This window comes from Camellia sinensis, chromosome 9 (genome assembly GCF_055761805.1).
Source record: "Camellia sinensis isolate YWXY chromosome 9, ASM5576180v1, whole genome shotgun sequence".
Taxonomy (NCBI): domain Eukaryota; kingdom Viridiplantae; phylum Streptophyta; class Magnoliopsida; order Ericales; family Theaceae; genus Camellia; species Camellia sinensis.
In genome coordinates, this window is record NC_138969.1 from 84,642,390 (window position 1) to 84,658,296 (window position 15,907).

Here is a 15,907-nt window from a genome sequence, read left to right on the forward strand (position 1 = left end):
GACTACAGACCAATGGAGCTGTTGACGCTGCAAACAAAAATATCAATAGAGTTCTACAGAAGATGGTGGAGACTTACAGGGACTGGTTGGAGAAACTACTGTTTGTGCTCTGGGGCTATAGAACCTCAATCCGAACATCTACAGAAGCAACCCCCTATTCTCTCGTCTATGGGATGGAGGCTATCTTGCCAATTGAAATTGAAGTGTCATTGTTGCGAGTTATGGTCGAGTGTCAGATAGTAAAGGTGGATTGGCAGCAGAGTAGGTTTGAGGAGTTAATGTTGTTTGATGAGAGAAGACTAAGGGCATTGTATCATGTCCACGGCTACCAATGCCGAATTGCTATGGTTTTTAACAAGAAAGTTAAGTCTAGGAATCTCAAGGAGGGAGACATGGTATTGAAAGACAACCGGGCTCCTACCTAGGACCCTAGGGGCAAGTTTAGACCCAATTGGACTGGTCCTTATATCATCAAGTCAATCTGGTCAGGAGGGGTGATTATTCTCATGGACATGGATGGCTTGGAGTTTTAACAACCGATCAATATGGATAAGTTGAAGAAATACTACCCCTGAGAGGCTCGCTAGGCCGAAATCCTGAAAAGGCGACTTAGGCAAAAATTAGAGCATAAAAAATTAGAAATAAAGAAAAACTAATCTCGCAAGGTTGAAAACCCTAAAGAGCGACTTTGGCAAAAGTTATAGCGCAAAATGAGAGAGTTAATACTCGAGTGAACCTGAACCGAACTACGTAAGGCCTGATTCCCCTCTTTGGGATACATAGGCAACTTCATCCTAAAGTTCGGTCGTAATAATTTCTAACCCAATTATCCTGATCAGGTCATCTCTGCTCGTCATCTGTTAGTTCGGTTGTGATCTTCATTTTGGAAAGAAAGCCTGGTTACAAAGCAGAGCAGTAGTGGTACGTAATCAGGGGCAGTTATGATCTTGTGATTCGGGACTGTACATCTCGAGGGTTGATTCTATACGTGTCAGGTGGTGACCATTTCCAAAAAACTGTTTTCAAAAGTTTTATGAAAAACTAATTTTTTTTCAAACCCTTTTACAACTTTGTGGGAGCCAAATAATGGGCAGAGTCAGAAGCGTACGATTCGAAGGATGGACATTTGTTCGGCTCTAACCTGCACGATTAGGAGGCCGACTACAATTAACAGGCCGAGTAACTATGGGCCCGAATAAATAAGCAGTTTGAGAGCGGAAAGTGGACCAGGCCCCGAGGCTCTGGAAACGAGTATAAATAGAGGAACAACAGTCAAAGAAAGGTATCTGAGAATTATTGTGCTTAACTTAGAATACAAGTAGCCCTGAGTGCAGAAACTAACTTGCCTGTCGGAGTGCTAATTTTGGCACCCCCGACCAGAGTGCTTATTCATTTTCAGGTGACTTTCAGAGGATCACTAGCGTCCCCCAAGATCAGAAGAGTATTTCCAAACCACTTCTCCACAATTGGTGCCGTCTGTGGGAATACTCAAACACATCTATGGCGGGCGTAACGGAAGACCCTCCGATAGTCATTGATGAAAACATGCCGAGAGACGACCTCACTCCAACAAACATGCTTGGACCGGAGACTATCTCTGCAAGACGCGCTTTGAACTTCGCCTCACCCTCGACTCTAGAGCATGATGCAATGCAGGCGATCATGGAACAAGTAAAGCAAAACGAACAGAGGTTGGAGAACATGATCGCAGAGAACGAACGTCTCCGTCAGGATTTGGCCTTGGAAGTGGCAAAGTCCAAACAGGCTGTACGCCAAGATCCGAAACGACTGATGAGGGCAGGTGGTCGACGATCTCGACCCCGACAACAAGACACTGATAACGACTACCCCTCATTATCCCCGAAGCCCAAGAAGAAGGGACGATCTGAAACTTCCAGCTCTTTTGAAGAGAGTCCCCGTATAAGGCATAAGCGAAGAAGAAACAGTTCGGATGAAGATCAACACGATCCTTTTGTCCGACGGATTGCAAAGGCAGTGCTACCCAAGAAATTCAAAGCGCTGTCATTCACCTTGTACGACGGTAAATCAGACCCCACCGATCACATCCGCCATTACAAGCAAGCCATGACACTACATGCAGATGATGAGGCTTTGATGTGCAGAATATTTCCGAACAGTTTGGGACCACTAGCTGTCAGGTGGTATTCCAAACTGGTGTCGGCTTCGATTAAAAGCTTCCACCAACTCCAAAAATCCTCCAGGGCAAGGTTTGTCACTAATGAGGTCCAGCCAAAGCAAGCCGATTCCCTTTGGGCAATGCAGATTCAACCAGGGAAAACCCTTCGTGCCTACTCGCGCGCGATATTGGGAATGTTTCAATCTGGTAGACGATGCTTGCAATGACTCCATGGCCATCACCGCCTTCAAGATAGGGCTACATCCTGACAGTGCCCTCCGAAGCTCTTTGACCAGACGGCCCCCCAAAACAGTTTGGTCGTTGATGAAGAAAGTTGGAGAATACTGTAAAGTGGAAGATGATGCCTTGAGGGTTTAAGCCGGCAATGTGACCAACAAGACAGCTCCTGCTGAAATTGCTCAGCCGTTAAACTCTGTAGCACCTCAAAGCCCTGAACCACGGCATCGGACAAAACGAGATAAGAGACGGGATTCCTGCCGATCAAGCGACCACTGCTCCCGCCGAGAAAGTGAACAATTGCAAGTTGACAGCAGGCGCACAAGGCGCACCGACAAGAAATATACGGAGTTGACAGAGCCGATCAGTGTGGTTATGTCCAAAACCCAACACCTTCCGTTCTTCAAGTGGTCGTAAAAAATAGTAGGACCTCTCGACACGAGAAGACGGGATAGACGGTGTGAGTATCACAAGGACCATGGCCATGATACTAAGAGTTATTATGCACTGAAGGATCACCTGGAGGAATTGGTACAAGATGGCCGCCTACAACAGTTCGTCCGAAAAAGTAACCTAACCAAAGCAATAGTCTTAAGACAGGATTCACCTCCGCTCGGCGTGATCCACATGATATACAACCTGCCAATGTCATCGGCGGTGCATACGATTCAGTCGAAGCCTGACCCTCAAAGTCAACTCACTCCGGCTAAACGGCCCCATGAAGCAACCAGCATTTCTTTTGATGATTCAGATCTGGGCGGAGTGACACTTCCTTACATCGATCCCTTGGTAATTGAGTAACGCGTAAACCGGTTCACCATTGAGCGCGTACTCATTTATCCGGGGAGCACATCAGAGGTTATGCATTACAAGACATTCACCAAACTCGGCTTCTTAGAATCAGATCTCTCTCCGGCTCCTTATCCATTATTCGGCTTCAACGCCAATCCAGAATACCCATTGGGGAAAATCACACTACCAGTTCGAGCCAGCTCCCGAACAGTAGACGTAGAATTCTTGGTCGTCAAGCTGCCATTGCCGTACAATCTCATTATGAGGCGAACTTGGTTGTACACCATGCAAGCCGTGCCGAGTACATATCATCAGCTGCTACGCTTCCCGACGGAGTGGGGCATTGAGCAAATCCGTGGCTCCCAGAAATCGGCACAAGCATGTTATCTCCTTGCTGAAAAAACACCAAAGGAGCTGCAGGTGAATTCTATTGAGGTGCCAGATCGAGAGAGCCTCAACGATGTTGGGCGGCTCCCAAATGAAAAGGCCAAGAAAGGCTTAGACCGAGTTGAAATCGATGGTAGCCCAGACAAATTCTACATGGTCAGCGCATCCCTGAATCAGGCCGACAGACAACAGCTAATCTCTTTCCTGCTCAGCAACATTAATATCTTTGCGTGGACTCTGTATGAGATGCCAGGTATAGATCCGTCCATTTCACAGCATCATTTGAATGTTGATCCTAAGTGCAAACCGATCATTCAGAAAAGCCAGCGGTCGGCCGCAAAGCACACTACCGCCGTCGTTGAGGAGGTTGATAGGCTGCATGAAGCCGGGGCAATCAGGGAAGTGACCTACCCTGCATGGCTCTCTAATACAGTGGTGGTGATGAAGAAAAATGGGACTTGGCGAGTGTGTGTCGATTTCACGGACCTGAACAAAGCCTGCCCCAAGGATTGTTTTCCCCTACCCAGAATTGACCAACTTGCAGATGCGACGGCACGCCATCAACGTATGAGCTTCCTCGATGCTTATAGAGGCTACCATCAGATCGCCATGCATCCTGAGGACCAAGAAAAAACTGCATTCCTTACCCCAAGAGGAACCTACTGCTATAAGGTTATGTCTTTTGGGCTGAAGAATGCAGGGGCAACTTACCGAAGACTGGTCACGGCTATGTTTAAGGATCAACTCGGTCGCACTATGGAAGTGTACATTGATGACATGGTGGTCAAGTCCAGAGAAGAGCAAACCCATCTAGCCGATCTAGAAGAGACGTTCGGCATCTTACACAAATACAAAATGTAGCTGAATGCTTCCAAATGCGCGTTTAGGATCAGTTTTGGCAAATTCTTGGGGTACATTGTCAACCACCGAGGAATCGAAGCCAACCTAAGGCAAATCACAGCAATCCTAGAACTTGGCTCCCCTCGATCTGTCAAGGAAGTTCAGAAGTTAATGGGGATAGCCGCTGCACTGAACAGGTTTATCAGTTGGTCCACATATCACTGCCGACAATTCTTTCATACACTATGGCAAGGCAAGGCTTTTGAATGGACCGCCGAATGCGAAGCCACTTTCAACGACTTCAAGACCTACCTTTGCTCAGTACCACTCTTGACAACACCTGCTGCTGGTGACCCGCTCATTTTGTATCTGGCAGTTTCCGACAAGGCTGTCAGCGCCGTACTGATAAAGGAAGAGCTGGGGGAGCAGTGGCCAGTGTATTATGTGAGCAAGGCAATGGTTGACGCCGAAACACGCTACCTTCTACTGGAAATACTCATCCTAGCCCTAGTCATGGCGATAAGAAAACTGATGCATTACTTCTAGGGACATAGCATTAGGGTGCTAACAGATTATCCTCTCCGATCAGTACTACGAAGTACAGAAGCATCAGGACGTGTTTCAAAGTGGGCACTTGAACTCGGCCAATACGACATTTAGTTTCTACCCAGAACCACAATCAAGGGACAGACGCTTGTCGACTTTGTTGCCGAATTCACAGGGGGTCTTGCCGATTTCAAGTCTGATGAGATTCGACCGAAGCCGAACTGGAGAATTTATGTTGGGGACATTTGGCAGTTGTACTGTGATGGATCATCCAATCAGCGGGGTAGCGGAGCCGAAGTTGTAATCATGCCTCTCGACGGCGCAATAATTGAGCAGGCCGTCAAACTCGGCTTCGAAGCATCAAATAACGAGGTCGAATACGAAGCCCTTCTAGCCGGTTTGCGGAATGCACATCTTCTGGGTGCTCGGCGTTTGCTTGTATTTTGCGATTCAAAACTGGTGACCAATCAGCTCAACGGGGAGTACGCGGCAAGAAACGACCGTATGGCGGCTTATATGAAAACGACCAACTCCTTGCTGGCAAAATTTGACCATCATGAATTGAACCAGATAACGCGTGATCAGAACACATGCAGATGCCCTTGCTTGCCTAGCCTCCGCCATTAATTCAGAGATTAAACGGACCATCGAAGTAGGTTTCATCCCGGAACCGAGCATCGACCCTTTCGAGGAAGTCAGGTCAATGTTATAGAATCTGGACCGAGTTGGATGGATCCCATTGCTGCATTTCTATCTTCCGAATAGCTCCCAAAGGACAAGAAAGAATCGCACAAGCTGCGAAACAAAGCCCTGCGATACTACTTGGATCTGCAAGGAAGGCTTTATAAAAAATCCTTCTCTGGTCCATATTTGGAATGTGTGCACCATGACAAAGTCAAAGAGCTTCTTGCTGAAATACATGAGGGCAGTTGTGGTGCCCATTCTGGCGGGTGCTCTTTGGCCCATAGAGCTATAACACAGGGGTATTATTGGCCGACAATAAGATCTGATGCCGAATGCTATGTGAAAAAATGTGAATAGTGCCAGAAGTTCTCCCCATTAACCCATCTTCCGGCTGAAGAGTTGAGCTTTATCATCAGCCCTTGGCTGTTTTTCCAGTGGGGGCTTGATATCGTAGGACTGTTGCCGAGGGCCCTAGGGAACAAGCGATATTTTATCGTCGCTACAGACTACTTCACAAAATGGGTCGAAGCGGAGGCATTAACGCACATTCGAGATTCTGATGTCAAGCGCTTTGTGTGGAGAAATATCATAACGCAATTCGACATCCCAAAAGCCCTTATCTCAGACAACGGCACCCAGTTTGATTGTGGCGTCTACCGAGAACTGGGCAACAAATATGGTATTCGGCCTTACTTTTCTACGCCGGCTTACCCACAAAGGAATGGTCAAGCTGAAGCCTCTAATAAATCCATCTTGGACGGAATCAAGAAGAGGCTGGAGAAAGCTAAAGGCAAATGGGTTGAAGAATTGCCGAGTGTATTGTGGGCTCATCGAACTATGCCGAGGCAATCTACTGGAGAAACGCCGTTCCCTCTGTGCTTTGGAACCCAGGCGATCATACCCTTAGAGATTGGCCACCCAACCCTGAAATCTCAAGCTTTTGATATGGGCCGAAACGACATGATGCTGGCACTGGATTTGATTCTAATCGAAGAACGAAGAGACCATGCCCTTGCGTCGATGGCGCGGTACTAGCAGCAGCTTGCCAAGTCATATAATCAACGTGTTTAGCTGCGCCGCTACACACCGGGAGAGTTGGTCCTGAAGAAGGTACTTCCAGCTGCCAAGAAACCGGCTGATGGAAAATTGGGTCCTAACTGGGACGACCCTTATCAGATTGATTCAATCGCAGGAGTAGGGGCATATCGGCTCAAAGACATGTCAGGGAGGATTCTGCCACGACCTTGGAATTCAACACATTTACTCAAATTTATCATTGACCCGACTTGTAGGGCATGACACTTCTTCTGAACGGTTCGCCATGTATATCTCATTTTCTGTAAAACAAAGATCACTACTTACTCACTTCAAAATCGAGTTCAAGGGTGTTCTGATTAAAGCCTCCAGATTTGGAGCGCCCTTCGTGGATATCATGATTGGCCAAATAAGTCTCAAGATTCGGAGCCCCATCGGTTCACGACGTCTTTGGGCCGATTAAGCCTCCGGATTCGGAGCGCCCTTCACGGATATCATGATTGGCCAAATAAGTCTCTAGATTCAGAGCCCCATTGGCGCACGACGTCCTTGGGCTGATAAAAGCCTCAGGATTCGGAGCGCCCTTCGTGGATATCACGATTGGCCAAATAAGTCTTCGGATTCGGAGCTCCATCGGCGCACGACGTCTTTGGGCCGATTAAGCCTCCGAATTCGGAGCGCCCTTCGTGGATATCACGATTGGCCAAATAAGTCTCCGGATTTGGAGCCCCATCGACGCACGACGTCTTTGGGCCGATTATGCCTCTAGATTCGGAGCGCCCTTCGTGGATATCACGATTGGCCAAATAAAGTCTCCAGATATGGAGTTGTAGACACCCCATTTTTGACCGTCCACAAGACTTGGACGTCACCGTTTGAACACCTGGTGATCATCCATGTTTGTGTTCGTTTGGAGTTCCTGGAGGTCTCGGCTACGCGCTTTGCCTCAGGATCTCCGAACTCGACTGTTTAGTGTTTGGTTTTGCACTAAACACTTGTGTTTTGCCTTGGAGGGGCAGGGAATGCCTTGTGAGGCATCCCCACACATCACCGGCCATGGCCAGAGGCCATCGGCTGGTGTTTTGTTGCCATCGGCAATGTATATTCTTTGTTGCCGGTCGGCAGTCCATTTTGTCAAAATGGCATTTTTGAGCAGCCGACTACTGTTCATCTGCTTTTGCAGATATTTTAATACAGCTGTCTTGCATTTGGCTCCCCTCTATACACGTGTATGGAGGGATCTCCCTCTTTAGAAGCTTGTCTTGTAAGCTTTACAAGACAAGAAGCTCTATAAGAGGAGCCCTTCTCTTCCTTGCTTAGGGTTAGACACTTTAGAGAATTTAGACAGCCATATTAGGGTTTTGAGTTCTAGGGTTAGAATCCATACACATTCTATCTCTATACCTCTCTCTTTTTACCTTTGTGTGTGTTTAATTGTGTTTGTGTCGTACTATTGCACACAAACACATAGTGTTTCACCTTCTCTTAGCTACTGAGGTTCTAAGAGGCTGGTTTTGGTGTTTTGGAGCTGGATTCAAGCCAAAGAGGGCTGTTGGAGCATCATTTGTGAAGGTGATCTACAAGGGTGAGAAACTTCCCTTTTATTCCCCATTTTTGCATTGCTTTTCTACCTATCTTAGAGCTGTTTTCGTGCTTATTGTATAATACAAAAAAGTTCTGTTCTTTAGCCCTTTTGATTGTTTATTAAGAGTGTTTTGTGGTTTGAGTTTGTTTGACCCCTCTTAAGCCTTGTAAGGCTCCTTTTTGTGCTATTTTTGTGCAAGTTTTGAGACTTTGGTGTTTGGGCCTCTTCACCACTGAAATCTTGAGGGATTTCAGTGGCGGAGATGGTGCCTTGAAGTCTCCAAAAGGGGAGGGCCACCCTCTCTCCTTGTTGTCCTTGAAAGGGACCCTTTTTGGCCTCTTGAGGGAGCATCATGTTAGAGTGTGTATTGATCATGTCTTGGCTATTTTCCATGCTCATTATGCCATGATATAACCTTGTTGTGTGTTGGTTTTGGTACACCATACATACTTAGCATACCTACCATGTAATGCCTTGTTATTGCCTTAATATGCCTTAGGTTGTTAGCCTTTGCTCTAGCATGTTTTAGGTTTAGCCTTGTGAAGGTTTTGTGCTCATTTTGCCATGTTTTAGGTCTGTCCATAGTTGTTTGGGTTGATCTTGGCATGCGTAGTATAGCTCCTTTGTATTTGAGCTCGTATGCTTCAAGTATGTGAATGTGTAGTATGCGTTGCTTGCATCATTTCGGTGGTTTGGAACCACCCTACATGTTATTTCAGTCCCTTTGACATGCTCATATGTTTGCCTTGGATGCCTCTTTGAAGCTTTGGAAGCTTGGCTTGCATGCTCCATGTTTTAGCATTTTTGCATGCCTTTAAATTCAAACCATCTAGATGCTATCTAGTTGGTCTTTTGGGCTTAGTTTCATGTGTTAAAACTCTGTTTTTGGTTGCCTAAGTCCTGCCATATGTGGTTGTACTAAGTGTAGTCCATTGCCTCTTTGGTGAGCCTTGAATGCTTGGACCATTGTTGCATGTTCAGCTTGCCTTGTTGCTTGGTTCGGCACCATGTTTTAACATGATTTTCAGAGCTTATGTTGCATGCTAATTGTCCATGATATCCCTTTTCAAGTGTGCCTTAGAGTTGCTTATTTAATGCCTAAGTGTTGGTCCAACTTACTTGCATGTGTGTATGTATGTTTGATCCCAATTCCTTGGTGTTTGGCCACTGTTTTAGGCCTATTTAGAGTTGCCTAAATCATGTCTAAGTCCACCTTTTCACTAGTTTGCATTGCTTCATGTTTGCTTGTATGCTTGCATAAGTGTCTTGCCATGCCATGTTGCATCCTTAGCTTGCATGCCTAGGTTGCATTGCATCTTGCATGCATGCCTTGTTCCTTGACTTGGTGATAGGAATTGGGCCTTGGTTCGTTTGTTTGGTTTGCGTTTCATTTGACATGAAAGTTGCACACTTGATTCTTTGGGCCATCATGCATGGAAATGCGTGATTGGCGGTCCGAGAATCGAGACACATGCCCTTTTGAGTCACAAACATGATAGGGGACATGATTGGTGCATACATTGCTTGAATTGTATTGCCATGCAAGTTCTGTCCTCTGCTGCTGTGAGTTGCAGGTTCTGCAGGCATTATTTGCCGACCGGCAGTATACATTGCCGACCTGCAGTAAATCACCAGCCGATGGATTCATTTTGTGCCGGTGACCACAATTCACTGCCGGTGGTAATTTTACTCAGCCGGTGGTGATTACCAATATCCAGAGAAGCATCCTTGAGACTTTGGCAGTCTTCAGAGAGGCAGAGCAGGGAAAACAAAGGCAGACTATGCATGGCCGTGCACTTCCGAGCAGGACCCGAGCATGCGCTGTATCTGGCTCTCCTCCCGAGGCAGTTTACTGCTTTTCCTAGTTTAAATTAGTTTGTTAACTGATTAGGCAATTTGTAATATTTAATTAGCTTGCGTAGTTAATTAATTTGTATTATTTATTTGGTCCCTCCGGGCGAGGGCAAATCTGTAATAAGTGTGTGTGAGTGGTGTGTATATCTTCCAATCCCCACTTCTTTCTTCCCTTTTATTTACCTACTTTGATGGTTAGTATTAGGGCACGTTTAAATTAGCATACCTCATGCAATGCATGCGTGCATTCATTCATTTGTTCTGCATGCACCGGGCTCGGTACATATTGCTAACTGCATTTGTACTTCAAATTTCGAATTGAATAAATGCATTGACTGACTGCATTTCACATGCCATCCTTGGATTAGCCGAGCCCATTCTAGTAACATTTTGTATGCGATGCATTAGGCACTTAACATGGACTTGGATCATGCATTGATTGCTAACATGTCCCTGTTTTTTTTTTAAGCACGGGGTACGATGTAAGTATTTATGCTTTAGCATATCACATGCGTGTGAATGCCATCATGACAGCATGCTTACCATATGGCTAGATGCTTATGTGTTATAAACTGTTTGAATGCCTGTGGATGAAGGTTGGATTGCTTGAGTTGGAATAGCTCGTTGAAATCCGTATTTTAGCCTACTTGCGAGTAGCAAATTCCAAAACATTTTCCAAAACAAACGGATATGCAATGCTTATTTCCAAATTGGGCAATCTAGTCTATACTTGTATGCTGTGTGCATAACATAGTAATTCTAGGCTAATAAATGGAATAAGAACACATAACGTTTTCAAAAACGGATATCATGGTTAGTAGAGGCCGATCTTCGGATCGGGCGAGAGGGGGTGCTCATAGCTGACCTTCCCCAATCGTACCCTAGCTCCCGAGCCGAGACAACTCTGGTGATGACGGACACGTGGCCTTCGGCACTAAGTCAGGGTTTCCTAAATTCCCCCGTAAAAAATATTTAGGTGGCGACTCTGTATCTGGCGAAGCAGTCCATGTTTGGCACTTCTTTTCAAAAAAAAATATGTTTTCTCAAAACGATTTGCCGGATTTGGACTCTTTGGTTCAAGATTAAGAACCGTGACGATTTGAGAGTCCGAGCTGTAGTAACCCCAAATGAACGAAACGGGACTCACCCTCCCGGGGTGTTCGGGGATGTCTACAGTTTCTGGCGACTCCGCTGGGGAATTAGAGAGCTTGACTCGAACTCGTGATATCCTGTTTTGATCTCATTTGTGTGTCTCTTTGCATTGCATGTGCATAGGTGCGCCTAGGAACACAGTGTTTGCCATCTGCCATTCCTGAACGGTTTGTCGGAGGCTTGTCTTGTCAAGGCATGACCATAAGGCTGACCGGTTATGGGCTCTGACAGTATGGGAACACAAACCCTGGTTTTTCCGGGGCACCCTTTTTTGACCATTCGACCTAGTGCATATTCGGATCCGTAGTGACCATCCCAAGTTAGGACAGGTTGCTTACCCGATTATAGGTTGTTTGAAAAACTACTGCGTGCATAGTGGAACCCCAGCTCCTGACAAACTAGGACAGGGAAACCCTACCCCAACATAGGGGTGTTTTGGCTCTCTTTACTTGCTTTGTGCTTTTAGAGTGTATCTCTACAGGGAAAGTACATACCAGTTTACAAATTTGAGTATCGGGCCCGAGGGCACCAGTATCGGTGTTGTTGAGAATCAGTTATCCGCGGGTATCAGGTTCAGTTTTTGGGGACAGTGATTCTGGGGAACAGCGATCAGTAATAGAGCACGGTTGTTCGGCTACACCTGTATTTGATCCGTTTGGGCTGAAATGCTGCTTGTTTTCCCTTTCAGTTCAGAGAGTTCAGAGAGTTGATACAGAATAGCCAGTGTTCCCCCTTGCTGATGCGGGGCTTATGATGACGCAGAATTCAGAAGAGATCGTGGTTATGACAGCTACGTTAGATCAAGGGATCACTTTGCAAAGTGAGACCAACATTGGTATGTCACATCCACCCAGGTCGCCTGTTGCGCACCCGGTTTGGGCCCCCCAGCTATATCAGGCTCGCGAGCCTACTACATTTGAACTAATGGGGATGATAGGTGATCTCTAGAGGTCTGTGGCGGATCTCGCCTACGGAATGTCAGCTTCACCTCCAGCCGCACCGTATGCCGGGAGTTTTGTACCCCAGGAGCCCCCGCTGTTGGGGCGAATTGTGATTGAACTTAGCCAACCGGAGATGGCCTCCAGCTATGGTAATGACATACCAGCATCAACCCAAACCCTCAATCAAGCTGAGGCCAGAGGAAAAGACAAAGCGAATGCAGATGCCGATCCTATTGAACAACTGTTGCTGGCAGTCGAGGCTTTGAAAGCCGGGGGGATGAACAAGCAACAGATATCCGCAGTTGTGGCAAAAACTGTGGAGGATGCTTTCCCCACTCCACCTGAGAGTAGTTCGAGCCAGTCCGAAAATCGGGATAGGCCCCGTCATGCCAGAACAGTTCCTCCTATTCCCAACCCTGCACCGGGAAAGGATCAGAAAGCCAAGGTGGCGCCTGCCGACCCTTTCGCTTGTGCGTCTAGTAAGAACGCTCAGACATCAAAATACCTGCCCCGAGGGCGCAGGGTCTTTCATGCTCTCTACATGCCTCTGTCTAAGGCACTTCAGATCCTTGCCGAGAGGGGGCACCTTAATCCCTTGGAACCTCGGCCTCTCCCGAAGAATCTCCCTGCTACGCATGATGCTGCTCAGTACTGCGCGTACCACCAGCAGATAGGCCATGCAACCGACAATTGTTTCCGCCTCCATCATGAGGTGCAAGATTTGATCGACAACGAGGTTATCCTCCCGCCCACCTCAGCCAAGTCCGTTACTACCCAGTTACTGGATTTTGAGGACACAGATACTGCAAGTATGTAATCAGAAAGTGAACCACCTGCGGGCGGCATTCGGTATATTTTTGGATGTGACGTCTGGCACGCATTTTTGAACATCGGTGAACCCGAGTTTTGTAAATTCCAGCTTGGGTATCGAGTTAGTCTTTTGTTTTGAGTCTGTCTCTTTGTCTTGAGTCAGTCTTTTTGCTTAAGGGTCTGCCTTGTTGTATCGAGTCAGTCCCCTCTGTATAGAATATCGGGTGATTCTGGGGTTGTTGCCTCGAACACCGTTTTGTCTTGTAATTACCCGTTTTTGTTTTTTGAGTCTGTTTCTGCCGAGGGGCTAGTTATACCAACAGATCTGAATGAAACAGTTGTGGCTATCTCATTTTCATGCTTGCTTCCAGTATAAGTTAATTGCGCCAGAGGACTTGAATGGACTGACAGTACATCTCGCCTGCTCTCCTGTGTGCCAAACTCATTGCATTAACCTGAGTTCTTCAAAAACCTTTTGAACACTGCGGTGATAAAAAAAGAAAACAAAGAGGAAGGAATTCCTCGGGTTTTGTAAAATTTTGATCATTTTGAGAGAAAGAAAAGCATGCTAAGCCCTTAATGAATGAAATCATGCTTGTCAGCGTGAGTACTAGGAAGGACCCTGGCTTGATCCAGATTGGTTCCACACTATCTTCGGCACAAGCGATTCGTCGCTTTCTTAAAAACTTTCAAAAACAAATGTTTTACACGGCCCTGTGAAGACCTGTGTGGAACCGCTCTTGAGATTGTGCAGCCTAGGATCGCTCTCAGCCTCAAGATCCGATCTGTTTGTTTTGAACCACGAACTCATCCGGAACATTCGAACGGTCAACTGTCGAAGAAGGCCCGTGTGGCCAGTTTTGAAGCAGCCCTCGAGCAAGAGGCACGAAAGCCGAATCAAAAGAGTAGATCTCACCGGAAGAAGCTCGTGGAGCAGCCATGACGGAGTTTCCTACAAATCATTGCAACAGCCGTTCTCCTAGACACAGAGAGGCTTCAACTTCAAAAACCATTTGGCATGGACTTGTTACACTTTTACCCTTTGAGAGGCTCGCTGGGCCGAAAACCCGGAAGGGCGACCCAGGCAAAAGTTAGAGCAAGAGAAAAATACAAAAAAGAAGCAAAAAAGAAAAGAAAAGAAAAGAAAAGAAAAAATGCGGAAAAGAAAAGAAAAAGAAATGAACAAAAAAGGAGAAAATAAAAAGAAGCTCGCAAGGTCGAAAACCCGCATCGGGCACCTTGGAAAAAGTTAGAGCCTGAAAAGTGAAGGTTAAAATACCCGAGTGTACCTTAACCGGAACTACGTAAGGCTTGATTCCCATGTTTGAGATACGTAGGCAACTTCATCATGAAGTCCAGCCCCCAACGCTTTCATAGCGTCTCAGTTCATGCAATGGTTTCGATTTCATCCCAAAGTCCAGTCGCCAACACCTTCAAAGTGACTGTGTCCATATATTGGTTTTGACCATCTTCGTCTTCTCTGTATCCGAGAAAGTTCGGTCATGATCATCACTAGTGAGAACTGTTTACAATATGTTGCGGCATCATCCAAACAAGGGGCAACTTTCCATTGCCGTGAGTCGCCGTTCAAACCAGGGGCAACTTTCCGTTGCCGTGCAGCGTCCTTCAAGCCAGGGGCAATTTTCCATTGCCTCCGATCCGAGGTTGCGCATCTCAAAGAGTAAGTTCCATGCTCGTTGAGCATTGACTGTTTGTAATATAGTTTTTGAGAATTTTTACTGAGGCTGACTATTTTCTCGAAAATTATTTCATTTTCCCAAAACTGGACCATTTTCTTGGACCCAAAAGGAAAATTTTCAGTGCTTACAGCCTGACTTGCATGGTTTTCAAATCAAAAATCGAACAAGTACGTTAATCCGACTCTTATCTTGATCAAAGCTGTTTTAGTAGAAAACTAAAACGAAAAAATGGTCAAAATGATGAACTAGGGGCACAGTTTGGTCAGGTGTTCTGTCTTTCCCCCGTCGTCAACATACTTGCTAGGAGGGCACTCTACCCACCAGAAGAAATAGCTGTGAGCTAACGGCATCGGGCATGAACCCGCAACTTCCTATTCACCCATCAATCACCCTGGGGAGGGATGAAAAATGAGAGAATAAAGAATAGAGAGGTGTAAGTTGAGAGAAAAAACGAGCCAAAGGGTTTTGAGAGAAAAACCGAGCTTGAGTGCCAGAGTGATGTGAGAATCACAAATGAGAAAATGGTGGGAAACAATACCCAGAGAAACTGGCTCCTCGTGATTTGAGGTCCCCCGTCTTCGTTAATGCATCTGTATGTCGTGTCTTTTGTTTTGTTTACCTCAACCTTTGTTTTAGGTCTCTCCCGAGCGTGTCTTGTTGTGTTTAGGTCGTGTACCCTTTTGTTTGAGTCCTCCCCGCTGTGTTTAGTTGTAGGCTCGATACCCCGATTGAAAACCCTTATTTAATTTCAAAAATCGTTTATGCTCAGAGTGCTGTGCCATTCCTTACATCTGTGCGAAGCAAAAGAACAAAAAAATTGGGGCATCTGAGCGTGTTTCAACTCCGTAGTCCGTCTTGTCAGATTGGGCTGTTTGTTCAGGATTTGCTGTGTGCAAAATGAACCAAATGCTGTGTTACGGGCTGTATGCAGATTAATCCCCAGTAGAGTAAGGGCTGTGTGTCCAGAATCAGGCAGTGGGTTGCTTGGGTTATTTTGCTGTTGGCTGTTTAGTTATCTGATTATTACAGTGCAAGTGTTCAATTTTCAGATAACTAATCAATTTCATTTACATTGAGGTGCAATATGGTGTGATGCAATGCAAAGTATGAAATGTAAAGATATACGAATGTAAACACTTTTTCAGATAAAAAGCCTGTTTCATTTCATCATCTTTTCAAGTACACAAGTCTTGGAAACAAAAATCTG